This window comes from Triticum urartu, chromosome 1A, assembly GCF_056163025.1.
Source record: "Triticum urartu cultivar PI428250 chromosome 1A, HENAU_Tu73, whole genome shotgun sequence".
Classification (NCBI taxonomy): domain Eukaryota; kingdom Viridiplantae; phylum Streptophyta; class Magnoliopsida; order Poales; family Poaceae; genus Triticum; species Triticum urartu.
The window spans coordinates 363754781-363769305 of record NC_141873.1 but is presented as its reverse complement, the minus strand read 5'-3'; positions in this window follow the sequence as shown (position 1 = coordinate 363769305).

Sequence of the window (14525 nt, the reverse complement as noted above, 5' to 3'; positions counted from 1 at the left end):
TCGCCGCCGCTCGCCGTTGCCGTAGCCACCGACTTCCCCTCACCTCGCTGATGTGTCCAGAAGCTCCGCCACGTCTGCGTCTACCTCCTCGTCCAGCCACGCACCTCGGGAGGCCCTGGAGCGCCTCCATCGTCGTCGTCTTCATCTCTGGCCACCGTGGATCCCCATCGCCGCACCGTCGACCTCAGCGCGTCCCCGAGCTCGCTGACGACGTCTACGATCTCCCCGTGAGCTCTACTTCATTCTCCCCTCCTCCCCGTGCTCGTTTGCCCCGCCTAGCTAGCTCAGCTGCCGCGCCCGAGACCTCATCGCCGCCGGCCATGGCGCCATCGTGGCCAGAGGCCGAGCCAGCCGCTCCCGTGCGCGTCACCGTGCTCCTGGTGACGCCAGGAGGACGTAGATGGCCTCCGCAGTTCCTGCCGTGCCCCGCAGCCCGTTTTTCGCCCGAAGCCGTGCTCCGGCCGCCGCCTCGAGCTCGTTTCCGGCGAGCCCAGGCACCGCCGCAGCCTCCCGCTTGCTCCAAACGACGCGGACGAGCTCCAGCTCCTCGTCCGTGATCTCCGCCGCCTAAATGGTCGCCGGAGGGCGTTTCCCAAGCCCTCCGCCGTGTTCGGCCTCGCCGGCGGTTAAACGCCGGTGGGGTTTGACCCCTTTGACCTCGCGGGCCCGTCAGGTGGGCCCCATGGGTCAGGTGATTAACTTAAGGCTAATCACCATTTAACTAAACCTGACACTGACAGTGGGCCCCTATGCCACTAACCCTATAATTAGGATAAACTAACCCCCTGTTAACTAATCGGTCACTGACGTGTGGCCCCCACACGTCAGGTTTGACCTGGTCAGCCCTGCTGACGCCTCTGTGATGTCATGCTGATGCAGTAATGATTTTTCTGGATTTTAAATAATTCAGAGAATTCCAGAAATTGATATAAACTTAAAAATTCATAGAAATTCAACCATAGCTCAGGTTGAAATAATTTATATATGAAAAATGATCAGAAAAATTCAATCTATCCATCTGTACCATTTTCATGCATGACAAACCAACCAATACATGTTGTATATATGAAAACACACTTATGGCATATTTAAGGGCTTATTTTGGAGTTGCATTTGAACCCTTGGTTCAAATGGACCTCAACTAAATAAATGCTAGATGCATTAACTCAAATAACATCACATCTTCATGCCATCTTCATGCATCATATTGTTGCATATGATTGTGTATTGATTGCCGACACCGTTCCTTCTCGATAGGTCCTACTCCGGAGATCGATCAAGAGTACCTGTCTGAGGAGCAGTGCCCCCTGTTGATCTACCAGGCAAGCAACCCCCCTTGCTCATTCCAATACAATCCTAATCTCTCGCTCCTGCTCTCATTTATTGCATTAGGGCAACAACGATTCAACTGCTACTTTATGCTGCGGTAGTTGAACCCATTCCTCTGCATGACCTGTCATTGCCATAGTAAATACTTAAAACCCACTAGCATGTGTAGGAGTTGCTTGAGCCATGATGTGTTCTTGCCATGCCTTGCCTGCTATTGCTTAGAGTTGTGTCAGGTCTGATTCATCGGGAATGAATTGGAGTGTTATGATATGTTCTGGTGCTGAGAGTTAAGCGTGTGAACACGATTTGGTAAAGGTAGCGGTGAGAGGCCATGTAGGAGTACATGGTGGGTTGTCTCATTGGGACCGTCCTTAAGAACTGAGTTCTGTGTAAGTTGTCCAATGACTAGCTACTACCACACATTGGGCTCCGGGCGCTCCAAGCTCTCTTGACTTATTAACCGCCTTGAACTCTGTCCAGGAGTTGCAAATAGTTTCTGGTGTTTGTAGGTAGTGCTATTTTTCTACCTAGTGGCACCCGGCAGGGTGGGCTCGGGACAGACTAGGCACATGTGGCACGGTGTACCAAGTGGCACCCGGATGGTGGGCTTGGGAACCCTGCTCACATCGTTTGGGGCCGTGAGCGACACCCCGGCCGGATCTCCTTACGGGTGGAACCCAAATAGGCGATAAACCTGGACTAGAGTCTTGCGTGGTTAGTCAGGTCGTGGCCGACACCCTCGCTAGGCTTCCGCTTGAAGGTTGTCGAGATACATGACGTGTATATGGTGATAAGTGGTGAGAGCGTGTGTGATGAAGTACACCCCTGCAGGGTTATCATGATCTATTCGAATAGCCGTGTCCTCGGTTATGGACTTCTTGGATGCTTACGTGGTACATAGACAACTTAAAGTGGATACTCTAAAATGCTCAAGACAAGTGTGAGTGCTATGGATGGCCTTCTCATAGGAGAGACGGGGATGAATCCATAGTAGTGTATTGATGTGGTGTTTAGTGGACTCGTGTGCGCTGCCTCATCTCAAAGAAGTTTCTCATTGCCGTAGAACAGGATAGCCACTGAGTCAAAGATGGCTTGCTGCAACTAAACCCCACATTACCTTCTTGATATAGATGCATGTATGATAGGATCTGATGTAAGTCTTGCTGAGTACCTTTGTACTCACATTTGCTTTATTTATGTTTTGTAGATGAGACATCTGTCTCACTAGTAGTACCGCTTGGACTTCGACGAGTAGCTTGTTACCTCAGCTACGATCTTGTACCTTGGAGGGACTTGTAGATAGTCAGGCTTCTCGGCCTTTTTCTTTTGTAGTTGTCTGTACTCAGACATGTAATGCTTCCGTTGCTTTTATGCTCTGAATGATGGGTCATGTGACCCCTGTTTGTATTTATGCCATGTGGCTCTTCTGAGCCTTTATCTATATGAGTTTGTGTTATGCTGTGATGCCATGTTGTACAACACATACTTGCATGTTATGCGTACGTGTGACGTGTATTGCTATGTGTGGGATCCGACAATCTAGTTGTTTATCCTTGGCAGCCTCTCTTATGGGGAAATGTAGTCTAGTGCTTCCTTGAGCCATAGTAGTCCGCTACAGCCCGGTTCACCGGAGTCCTGCTAGCCCAGCACTACTGCTCAGAACACTTGACTGGCCAGCATGTGTTCCACTTCGTTCCTATGTCTGTCCCTTCGGGGAAATGTCACGCGGTGACTTCCAGAGTCCTGTTAGCCCAGTGCTACAGCCCGGATTCATACGCTGTTGACCGACATGCTCGATGTGATTCATGTATGCCTGTCTCCATAGGTCTGTGCCGCTTTGGGTTCACGACTAGCCATGTCGGCCCGGGTTCTCTGTCATATGGATGCTAGCGACACTATCATATACGTGAGCCAAAAGGCGCAAATGGTTCCAGGCCATGGTAAGGCGACACCCGTGGGGATACCGTGCGTGAGGCCGCAAAGTGATATGAGGTGTTACATGCTAGATCGGTGTGACTTAGGATCGGGGTCCCGACAGCTTTGGTATCAGAGCCTGACTGCCTGTTGGATTACCAACCCAACCTGGTCGAAGTTGAGTCTAGAAATTCTTTAGCTATATAGGGGAATTGATTGTGGAAGGGAACGTAAGGCTCTTTTTACTCCTTATGCCTCATGCCTTCTGATCTGAGTCATCCTATCTTTCCTACGGGGTTAAGGAACTAGGCTTTCTCTTCCGTCTATCAGGATCACGTGTTACTACTCCATAGTCTCTTAGGGTTCATTGATCAGAGTCATATCCCAGTTCGAGTACCTCCGGTGTAGTCTGTTTAGTAAAATCTCAGAACCTTGGGTGATGATGTTGAGTTTGATGCTACCTCATCATTTGCAGGATGTCCCAATTTGAGCATTTTACTGCCGTTATGCTGCCGGAATTTTCCTAGGAATTCAAGAGATAGTATTTTTCTCGTACTATAATCTACATCCTTATGATGATGCTGAATCCATCCTTGTTTCCTTGGTTGGTTCTTCAGGATGTTGCCGGTTAACCGAAGTTCTGTTGCTCGTATCCGGAACCACGGAGATGGTAGGGATGAGGATCCTCCCGACCAGTCTTCGTTGGCAGAGTTCATGTTAGAGGTTGAGAGGAACAAGCGTGAGTCTAACCGCTTGCTAGCACGTATTGAGGAGAACACCTCCCATCAGCACAAAGAGTTTGTGTCCATCCATGACTTCATCGGTCTGAAACCACCTACCTTCCATCATTCCATTGAACAACTCGATGAATCCTTGCAAAAGGGTATCATCCGTCCTAGTTCTTCTCCCCGGGCTTGCCCCGTTCTCTTCGTCAAGAAGAAGGATGGTACGGACCGGATGGTTGTAGATTATCGTCCCGTTAATTTGGTCACGATAAAGAACAAGTATCCGCTCCCCAGGATCAACGACCTGTATGATCAGCTCGCTGGATCCTCAGTCTTTTCCAAGATGGATTTGAGGTTAGGCTACCACCAAATCAAGATCAGAAATGGGGACATTCCTAAGATGGCTTTTGTCACTCGTTATGGCCAGTATGAGTACACGGTCATGTCCTTCGGTCTAACTAATGCTCCAGCTACATTCTCCCGCTTGATGAACTCGATCTTCATGGAGTACTTAGATAAGTTCATCGTGGTTTACCTCGATGATATCCTTATTTACTCGAAGAACGAGGAAGAGCATGACGAACATCTTAGACTTGTGCTAGAAAAACTCAGAGAGCACCGCCTTTATGCCAAGTTCTCCAAGTGCGAATATTGGTTGCCAGAAGTGACCTATCTGGGCCACGTGATCTCTGGTAAGGGCATTGATGTCAATCCCGAGAGAGTTCAGGCTGTTCTTGATTGGACTCCACCTGAAACAATTAAACAAGTTAGGAGTTTCCTTGGTCTAGACAGTTATTGCCGCCGCTTTGTTGAAAACTTCTCTAAAGTGGCCAAACCTCTCACGGAACTTCTCAAGAAAGATAAAAAGTTTGAGTGGTCCCCACAGTGTGAGCACAGTTTTTAGGAACTGAAAAGACGCTTGACTTCTGCTCCCATACTTGTGCCACCGGATTTCACTAAGGACTTTGTTATCTATTGTGATGCCTCACGACAGGGACTAGGTTGCATTCTTATGCAAGATCGCCATGTGATTGCCTATGCATCTCGACAGTTGCATCCACATGAGGAGAATTATCCTACACATGATCTAGAGCTTGCAGCCGTAGTCTATGCACTTAAGACCTGGCGACATTACCTTCTTGGTAAACGTTGCGAGATTTACACCGATCACCAGAGTCTCAAATATATCTTCACCCAACCAGATTTGAACCTTAGGCAAAGACGTTGGCTGGAGTTGATCTCAGATTACGACTTAGGGATTACCTACACCCCAGACAAGGGGAATGTCATGGCTGATGCGCTAAGTCGTAAGTCCTATTGCCACAATCTCATGTTGCAGCAGGGCCAACCACTTCTCCATGAGGAATTATGTAAGCTTCACCTCCACCTTGCTCCTCACGGATTCCTTTCTACCTTGGTGGTGAAACCTACTCTTGTGGATCAGATCATCTCTGCTCAGAAGCAGGATACGGGAATTTGGTGGTAGTTTCTCTATAGATGATCGTGGTGTTGTTTTCTTTGAGAGTCGCTTGGTGGTTCTCAAGAATCAACATCTTTGACAATTAATCCTTAAGGAGGCGCATGAATCTCATCTCATGATTCATCCCGGTAGTACTAAGATGTATCAGGACCTACGCCAGAGGTTCTGGTGGACTAGGATGAAGAGAGAAATCGCTCAGTTTATTGCTAACTGTGACGTTTGTCGTCGCGTGAAGGCAGAGCATCAGAGACCTGCTGGCACCCTTCAACCTTTAGCTATTCCTGAGTGAAAATGGGATAAAGTTGGTATGGACTTCATCACCGGCTTTCCCAGGACCAAGAAAGGGAATAATGCTATCTTCGTAGTCATTGATCGTCTTTCCAAAGTGGCTCACTTCCTACCTGTTCGAGAGAATATCACTGCTAGTCAGCTCGCTGACTTATATATTTCTCGAATAGTGTCACTTCATGGTGTTCCACTAGAGATCAATTCAGACCGTGGTAGTCTTTTCACTTCTCATTTCTGGGAGAGTTTCCAAACTGCCATGGGCACCCATCTTTCCTTCAGTACCGCTTTCCACCCTCAATCAAGTGGTCAGGTGGAAAGGGTCAACCAAATTCTTGAAGACATGCTTAGGGCTTGTGTTATCTCATTCGGTATGGACTGGGAGAAGTGTCTTCCCTTTGCGAGTTTTCTTATAACAATAGCTACCAATCCAGCCTCAAGAAAGCTCCTTTTGAGGTTCTGTATGGATGAAGATGTCGAACACCTTTGAACTGGTCAGAAACCAGTGAAAGACAATTCTTTGGACCGGATATGATCCAGGAGGCAGAAGAGCAAGTTCGCATCATTCGTGAGAATTTGAAAACAGCCCAATCCCGTCAAAAGAGCCAGTATGACCGTAGTCATCAGGAAGTGGCTTATGAAATTGGCGACAAAGCTTACCTTCGGGTTACCCCTTTGAAGGGTACCCATCGATTCAGTATCAAGGGCAAGTTGGCTCCTCGTTACATTGGTCCCTTTCTCATTCTCGCTAAACGAGGAGAGGTTGCCTACCAGTTGGAACTACCACTACATCTTTCTCGAGTTCATGATGTCTTCCACGTCTCTCAACTCAGGCGTTGCTTCTCGGGTCCCATCCGCGGAGTGGACCACGAAATGCTTGATCTCCAAGATAACCTCACTTATCGAGAGTACCCTGTCTGCATCCTTGATCAAGCAGAGCGTGTCACCCGACGTCATAACATCAAGTTTCTCAAGGTTCAGTGGTCTCATCATTCCAAGAGAGAAGCTACTTGGGAGCGTGAAGATCGTCTTCGACTTGAGTAGCCCGCTTTCTTCCCGCCGACTCCTGAATCTCGGGACGAGATTCTTCCGAGTGGGGGCGAGTTGTCACATCCCTAGTTCTGGTATGACCTAGGCTAGCTAGTCATGTGTGCATCATGTTTAAATTTCATTTAACTTTGAAATGGGGATTGTGAAACCCTCAGAAATCATTTCTGGAAATAACCCAGATAAAAATTTCTCCAAAAAGGTCCAAGAAAATGTTCATGTTGCTCTCTGAAAATATTGGACAGAGATAAAAATCAAACCAATATCTTTAGGAGCTCATAAGTATTTATTTTGGGCATTTGGAATTAATACAGTAATTATTTGCATTGGATAAATATTTATATATATATAAAATATTGTCCAATAATTCTGAATTTTGGTGAGGGGCTTTGGAGTGGTCCAACTAGTCCCTACTAAAATTTACAGAATAAAATAAAATGATTTAGTATTTTTATTAAATCAAAACAAATGTCAGAAAATAGAAAACAAAAACAAAATAGAAACAGAAATGGTAAAAACCCACCTGTGCTTACCTGCGGCCCAGCTCCTGTGCTGGCCCAGCACTGTGCAGCCCAGCAGCAGCCCAGCCCACCTGTCCCCCTCCCCTGTCGTCTTCCTCCTGCCAGGAGGACAGCGCGTGTGGCCGCCGCGCGCAAGCACGCGCCGGCCACCTCCTGCTTCCCCGCTCGCTGCTGGAGGCCCCCGACGACGCCACGCACTCCCCTCGACTCTCTCTCACTCTCTCTCGCTCTCCCTCCTCCCCTGGATCCCTCTCTCTCGACCCTCCCGAGCGCTACCGTCGCCGCCGCTCGCCATTGCCGTAGCCACCGACTTCCCCTCGCCTCGCTGATGTATCCAGAAGCTCCGCCACGTCTGCGTCTACCTTCTCGTCAAGCCACGCGCCTCGGGAGGCCATAGAGAGCCTCCATCGTCGTCGTCTTCATCTCCGGCCGCCGTGGATCCCCATCGCCGCACCGTCGACCTCAGCGCGTCCCCGAGCTCGCTGACGACGTCTACGATCTCCCCGTGAGCTCTACTTCGTTCTCCCCTCCTCCTCGTGCTCGTTTGCCCCGCCTAGCTAGCTCAGCTGCCGCGCCCGAGACCTCATCGCCGCCGGCCATGGCGCCATCGTGGCCAGAGGACGAGACAGCCGCTCCCGCGCGCGTCACCGTGCTCCTGGTGACGCCAGGAGGCCATAGAGGGCCTCCGCAGTTCCTGTCGTGCCCCGCAGCCCGTTTTTCGCCCGAAGCCGTGCTCCGGCCGCCGCCTCGAGCTCATTTCCGGCGAGCTCAGGCACCCCCGCAGCCTCCCGCTTGCTCCAAATGACGCGGACGAGCTCCAGCTCCTCGTCAGTGATCTCCGCCGCCTAAATGGTCGCCGGAGGGCGTTTCCCGAGCCCTCCGCCATGTTTGGCCTCGCCGGCGGTTAAACGCCGGTGGGGTTTAACCCCTTTGACCTCGCGGGCCCGTCAGGTGGGCCCCATGGGTCAGGTGATTAGCTTAAGGCTAATCACCATTTAACTAAACCTGACACTGACAGTGGGCCCCTGTGCCACTAACCCTATAATTAGGATAAACTAACCCCCTGTTAACTAACCGGTCACTGACGTGTGGCCCCCACACGTCAGGTTTGACCTGGTCAGCCCTGCTGACGCCTCTGTGATGTCATGCTGATGCAGTAATGATTTTTCTGGATTTTAAATAATTCAGAGAATTCCAGAAATTGATATAAACTTCAAAAATTCATAGAAATTCAACCGTAGCTCAGATTGAAATAATTTATATATGAAAAATGATCAGAAAAATTCAATCTATCCATCTGTACAATTTTCATGCATGAAAAACCAACCTATACATGTTGTATATATGAAAACACACTTATGGCATATTTAAGGGCTTATTTTGGAGTTGCATTTGAACCCTTGGTTCAAATGGACCTCAACTAAATAAATGCTAGATGCATTAACTCAAATAACATCACATCTTAATGCCATCTTCATGCATCATATTGTTGCATATGATTGTGTATTGATTGCCGACACCGTTCCTTCTCGATAGGTCCTGCTCCGGAGATCGACCTAGAGTACCTGTCTGAGGAGCAGTGCCCCCCTGTTGATCTACCAGGCAAGCAACCCCCCTTGCTCATTCCGATACAATCCTACTCTCTCGCTCCTGCTCTCATTTATTGCATTAGGGCAACAACAATTCAACTGCTACTTTATGCTGCGGTAGTTGAACCCATTCCTCTGCATGACCTGTCATTGCCATAGTAAATACTTAAAACCCACTAGCATGTGTAGGAGTTGCTTGAGCCATGATGTGTTCTTGCCATGCCTTGCCTGCTATTGCTTAGAGTTGTGTCAGTTCTGATTCATCGGGAATGAATTGGAGTGTTATGATATGTTCTGGTGCTGAGAGTTAAGCGTGTGAACACGATTTGGTAAAGGTAGCGGTGAGAGGCCATGTAGGAGTACATGGTGGGTTGTCTCATTGGGACCGTCCTTAAGAACTGAGTTCTGTGTAAGTTGTCCAATGACTAGCTACTACCACACATTGGGCTCCGGGCGCTCCAAGCTCTCTCGACTTATTAACCGCCTTGAACTCTGTCCAGGAGTTGCAAATAGTTTCTGGTGTTTGTAGGTAGTGCTATTTTTCTACCGAGTGGCACCCGGCAGGGTGGGCTCGGGACAGACTAGGCACAGGTGGCATGGTGTACCAAGTGGCACCTGGATGGTGGGCTTGGGGACCCTGCTCACATCGTTTGGGGCCATGAGCGACACCCCGGCCGGATCTCCTTGCGGGTGGAACCCAAATAGGCGATAAACCTGGACTAGAGTCTTGCGTGGTTAGTCAGGTCGTGGCCGACACCCTCGCCAGGCTTCCACTTGTAGGTTGCCGAGATACATGACGTGTATATGGTGATAAGTGGTGAGAGCGTGTGTGATGAAGTACACCCCTGCAGGGTTATCATGATCGATTCGAATAGCCGTGTCCTCGGTTATGGACTTCTTGGATGCTTACGTGGTACATAGACAACTTAAAGTGGATACTCTAAAATGCTCAAGACAAGTGTGAGTGCTATGGATGGCCTTCTCGTAGGAGAGACGGGGATGAATCCATAGTAGTGTATTGATGTGGTGTTTAGTGGACTCGTGTGCGCTGCCTTATCTCAAAGAAGTTTCTCATTACCGTAGAACAGGATAGCCACTGAGTCAAAGCTGGCTTGCTGCAACTAAACCCCACATTACCTTCTTGATACAGATGCATGTATGATAGGATCTGATGTAAGTCTTGCTGAGTACCTTTGTACTCACGTTTGCTTTATTTATGTTTTACAGATGAGACATCTGTCTCACTAGTAGTACCGCTTGGACTTCGACGAGTAGCTTGTTACCTCAGCTACGATCTTGTACCTTGGAGGGACTTGTAGATAGTCAGGCTTCTCGGCCTTTTTCTTTTGTAGATGTCTATACTCAGACATGTAATGCTTCCGTTGCTTGTATGCTCTGAATGATGGGTCATGTGACCCCTGTTTGCATTTATGCCATGTGGCTCTTCTGAGCCTTTATCTATATGAGTTGCGTTATGTTGTGATGCCATGTTGTACATCACATACTTGCATGTTATGCGTACGTGTGACGTGTATTGCTATGTGTGGGATCCGACAATCTAGTTGTTTGTCCTTGGCAGCCTCTCTTATGGGGAAATGTAGTCTAGTGCTTCCTTGAGCCATAGTAGTCCGCTACAGCCCAGTTCATCGGAGTCCTGCTAGCCTAGCACTACTGCTCAGAACACTTGACTGGCCGGCATGTGTTCCACTTCGTTCCTATGTCTGTCCCTTCGGGGAAATGTCACGCGGTGACTTCCAGAGTCCTGTTAGCCCAGTGCTACAGCCCGGATTCATACGCTGTTGACCGACATGCTCGATGTGATCCATGTATGCCTGTCTCCATAGGTCTGTGCCGCTTTGGGTTCACGACTAGCCATGTCGGCCCGGGTTCTCTGTCATATGGATGCTAGCGACACTATCATATACGTGAGCCAAAAGGCGCAAATGGTTCCGGGCCATGGTAAGGCGACACCCGTGGGGATACCGTGCATGAGGCCGCAAAGTGATATGAGGTGTTACATGCTAGATCGGTGTGACTTAGGATCGGGGTCCCGACACGTCGGGATGTGGATAGGTGGGCGGCGGGAGGCCGGATCTGCCCACAGGCAACGACGAAGGGATCGGAGGACCTCCCGCGCCGGCGCTCGGCCAGAGATAACGGTGCGGCCGGCAGTGGGTCTGCTCCCTCGCTGTCGACGACGGCCTAAACGCTGCCCCTCCTCCCCTTCACCGGCGGAGGGGGATACGTCCGGATCTGTAACCAACGGTGAGGATAGAAAGCCAGTGTTGTTTGAAGGGAGAAAGACAGTATTACTACCCCTATCTTGTTTAGATCTGGAGAGGATGAGAGTGTGTGAATAGAGCAACCCTAGCAAGCAAGCGCGGAGGCTCCGGCCTATATATACGCAGTGAGCAACCCTAGCAAGCAACCCTAGCAAGCAAGCAACCCCTATCTTCTCAACTCATACAAGACCGAGAAATTTGATTACTACAACGCCCTCTCCCTCGCGGACTGAGCTCCGGTGCCTTAACTGCACCTGCCTTTGGCTGCATGACAGGAGGGCCAACCACCTGTTGGGCCCACCTGTCATAGACGCAAAGGCAGGAGCAGTAAGTAGAAGCTTTCGCTACACGCTATCCCTCCCGCACGAGGTGGACGAACATGCAGCAGTGGATTCGATACTGTAGAAGTAGGAGTAACATCATTGTTCGTCTTCTCGAAGAGGCGAAGAGCCAAGTGCAACCCAAACGTGGCAGTTGCGAACGCTCGCACGGTGCGGTTCCTTGGAGTACTAGCCAGGCTCTTGCATGAGACAAAATTGCTATTGTTTAACAATTAAACTCCATTATCCATTGGTTGATACTCATTCTACATAGGTCCATGCGCTTAGCACCGTTTCCTCCTGGGGTCACCAATGTTTATTTGCTAATTAATAGCATTGCATGCAATGAACTAGCCATTGCAAGTCATTAAAAGCATGCACACCTCTCATCTCTTATTGGTTGATATGTCAAGTAACAAGAAACAAGGTAGAAGTTAATGCACCGCGCCTAAGTGTTTTGGGACTACGTATTTGGTTTTCATAAGATGACTTACACACCTAGACGGAGGGAGTAGTATAGCCCTGTAAACCGGAAAGGAGTATTTGCCTTTCTAGAGATTTCGACAAGTGACTAGACTACACTGTGTGCAGTACTCCCTCCCTTACGGTTTATAGGGCTCAAATCTCAAATCTCATGAACCAAGGCATTTTGCGATTGGAGAAATGTATCTCGTACTTTAAAAAACTACCCTAATTAAACTCATGCATTAATTATGTAGTTCTCTCATTTTCCTCTCCGCCTTGGTCGCGGTGCACAATATTGAGCACTCCTACTCCCTCCTTTCCGGTTTATAGGGCTTATCTCAAAATCTTAGTTTTTTCATTTTATAAGGCTCAATTTGGTTGTTCCCCATCACAAGTTCAGATTCCAAGGTGCATTAAATAATTGCATGCAGGTATTAAGAGAAAATTGACCAATACATGTACTTTATGCATGCATGCATTGCAATTAATACATTGGTAAACATACATTTTTGAAGAAAACAAGAGCATTAATTGGGTGCTTTTGCAAATTACAAAAAGGATTCCACCACTCACCATCTACCTTGGTTGGTGAAATTTTTGAATTGAGCCCTATAAACCGGAAAGGAGGGAGTATATGACTAGCCGCTCTATCTACATGCAGGACATTTCAAAGCATCCGGGCCCGCGTGCCATCCACCAAATCACAGTGAGGTGCTACAGTCGAGACTCACCTGTCACCCCGGTGTGGCCGTCATGACCCGTCATATCACAAAACGCGCACCTTTACCAGCAGTGGTAAGGTGGCCTCCAAGTTGTACTGGACGAAGCAACCATCATTTCACTGGAACGCTCGTTCAAGCCCTTTCTTCCCTTTCTTGAAGAAAACCTCACTTCAGCTACTCACTTCTGCCATTTTTCTTCTGTACCAACGAAGGAAAGGTGGGCGAATCAGTTATGCTGCTATATTTTCATTCCAAGAATCTTCTTTTTGCGAAGCACCGACCGATTCTCACATCCTATTCTTTTCCCGTTTTCATTGCGATTGTGGTTTCCTTTCGAATGCTTTTTGTTTGTCAGTTCATTGATGGATCCTGGAGCACAAGGCAAAGAGTTGCTGGCGGACAACCCACTGGAGACAGCGATCTCCAGGAAGCGAGCACCGACCAACGAGTTGACCATGTTGGCGGGCCAACCCATGGAGACGAAGAACTCCAAAAAACAAGCACTGGCGCAACAGTTGAGGATGTTGGCGGACGAACTCCTCAAAGAAAGTTGGAAGAACAGCAATGGCCCCACCATGCCTATCCCAGGAACTCTGATTGCCACCTATGTGAGGCTCAAGACCGAGTTTGAGGAGATAGTCGCCGTTGAGAAGCAGTATTCCCCTGGCAAGGTGATGGCCCCCATCGAGGACGAGGAGATGGCCCCCGGAGGGATGAGATCCCCCGGTGAGCTGCACAAGGTAAAAAATAATGGCTTATTACCATAGTTGTGGTTTTTGATTATTTGCAATGTGCTTGCTAATATGTTAGGGTTGTGCAGGTGCCGGTGGACGTCCTTGATGATTCCGATGTCGTGGCCCGTCATGTTGGCATCGCCCCGGAGATCGATTCCGATGCCGCTGTCCATCCTGTGGACATCGCCCCAGAGATCGATTCCGATGTCGCGGTCAGTCCTGCGGACATCGCCCCAGAAATCGATTCCCATGCCATTGTCCGTGTTGTGGGCATTGCCCGAGAGATCAATGACAAGAAATAGTTGGTCGCGCTAATCCTTCAGGGTAGTTTGCATTGCCCTGTGTTTAATTACCAGAACGACGTGTGTTATCAAACCATCTTAGGGCTAGTGCACTGTCTTGTGTGGGCGGATCTTGCTACTTTTGTTTGATAGTGAATCATGCGAACCCTCTCCGAGTTATGGAAACAGATGTATCCTCACCAGCTTTTGATGTAATATATGGCATGATTAGATGTAAGTTTGAACTGTTTATCATATCAGCAGGGCTTGTTTGATGATTCTTGGTGTTAGTAGGCTAGCTACTGTGCGAGCTATAGTACTTGCAAAACACTCACCGAAGAGAAACGTTGGGGCTGATGAGCTCGTGGTACGCTTATACTTAGTGGGTTTCAGTGATATGACGTGCAACACAAAATCATAGCAGTCCAGAGATGTACTCCCTCCATTCCAAAATAGATGACCTAGGTGGGATAGTTTGGCCTAGTGGGTTTCAGTGATATTATGTGGTACAGTGTCGTCCAGTCTTCGCGTGTGGTAGCAGTATTGTGGGTACAGTAAGTTTTCTTGAAGAAGCGGAATTCAACGAAGTCATGATGGTTCCTTCGTCCGAACAACTTACAGTGGGAAAGGTTGGGCCTGCGATACGACCGGGGTAGACCAGGATAATTTTGTGCATGGCAGGTGGACCAGGATGGTCGACGTCCCACATGTCGGTGAATGAAAGTATTATTTCTGATATAGAGGACGAGAACGAGTATTCATTGTTTATTTTTTATGAAAGCTATTGTCTCCACTGTTACGACGGGGGAGTGTGAAACACGGCAGCCCAGT